Source organism: Myotis myotis, unplaced genomic scaffold (genome assembly GCF_014108235.1).
Source record: "Myotis myotis isolate mMyoMyo1 unplaced genomic scaffold, mMyoMyo1.p scaffold_m19_p_4, whole genome shotgun sequence".
Classification (NCBI taxonomy): Eukaryota; Metazoa; Chordata; class Mammalia; order Chiroptera; family Vespertilionidae; genus Myotis; species Myotis myotis.
In genome coordinates, this window is record NW_023416346.1 from 69279741 (window position 1) to 69281331 (window position 1591).

Consider the following 1591-nt stretch of genomic DNA (forward strand, 5'->3'; position numbering starts at 1 on the left):
AGGTTTGCATTTAAAACTAAGTGGGGTGGTCCGGAACTGCGCGGCACTGACAACCAGGGCAGTCTCTGCATCAGTGGCACATCTGCGGCTCGAAGTGTGGGGGGTGAGGGCCATGCAAGCCAGAGGCTTTGGCTGCAATGGTCAGATAATTTCAGCTCCAAGGCAGGCGCAATCAGGGAAGCCATGGGGACCTTCACAAAAAAAGAGAAGGCTGAAGAGGAAGGATACTTCCCAGAGCGGATTAAAGAACAGCTGGCAGCCTTGAAGAAACAACATGAAGAAGAGATCACTCATCATAAAAAGGAGATTGAGCGTCTGCAGAAAGAAATTGAGCAGCACAAGCAGAACATCAAGAAACTGAAAGATCATGATACTGGGGCAGTGTCAGGGTGAGGGACGACCATATTTGTCAGTGCGCCCGAGCTGTCAACAACAAAAAGTGTGCGGGAGCTGGGCAGGTGCACAGACAGGCACACAGACCCCAGGCCCACTGCTGCCGATGCCGTCCGTCTCATGGGGCCCCGCGCCCCACAGCAGGAGGCGGGGGGCGGGGGGGGTGTCTTACAAACCGAACTTGACCATGCACATGCCCGCCACCTCCATCAAGGCCTCTGGGAACATTTACCCGCCTTCCACCAGCATGGCAACATCTTCCCAGTACCGCCAGCTGCTGAGTGACTAGGACCACCATCTCTAACACGCAGGGAACTGAGAACAGCCAGGTGCCCCAAGGCAAATATGCTGAGCTGCTGGTCATCATCAAAGAAATAGGGAAGGAGATCTGACTCACGTACACGGGCAGCAAGAGCGCGATGGAGAGACTGAAACGAGGCATCATCTACATGACAGGGCTGGTTCGGGAGTGCTTGGACGAGATGGAGCAGAACACCAGGTCCTAGCTCAGCCATGGGCAAACTACGGTGCACGGGCCGGATCCGGCCCCTTTGAAATGAATAAAACTAAAAAAAAAAAAAGACTGTACCCTTTTATGTAATGACTAGAGGCCCGGTGCACAAAAATTTGTGCACTTGGGGGGAAGTGTGGGTCCCTCAGCCTGGCCTGTGCCCTCTCACAGTCTGAGACCCTTTGGGAGATAACGCCCTGCTGGCTTAGGCCTGCTCCCGGGTGGCAGAGGGCAGGCCCAATCCCTAGGTGCAGCCCCAATCCCTAGGTGCAGGGCCGATTGGGGAGTTGGGGCACCGCCTCCTGTCATGCACAGAGCAGGGTGGATTGGGAGGTTGCGATGCCACCCTCAGTCATGCTCAGGGTAGGGCCGATTGGGGGGTTGGGACACCGCCCCCTGTCACACTCAAGACAGGGTCAATAGGGAGGTTGCGGCGCCACCCCCGTCACTCACAGAGCAGGGCCCATCAGGGGGGCTGGGGCTCCATACCCTGTCATGCACAGAGCAGGGTCGATCAGGGGGTTGGGGAGCTCCCCCCTGTCACTCACAGAGTAGGGCCTATAGGGGAGTTAGGGTACCGCACCCTGTCACACACAGAGCAGGGCCGATGGGGAGGTTATGGCTCTACCCCATCACACACAGAGCAGGGCCCGTGGGGGGGGGGTTGGGGTGCTGCACCCTGTCACA

The 1591-nt window shown here is 57.5% G+C and overlaps 1 pseudogene; it reads left to right on the top strand.

Annotated features, from left to right (window-relative positions):
- The first annotated feature begins 499 nt into the window (after positions 1 to 499).
- LOC118653451 lies at positions 500 to 899 on the top strand (annotated as a pseudogene).
- The last annotated feature ends 692 nt before the right edge of the window (positions 900 to 1591 follow it).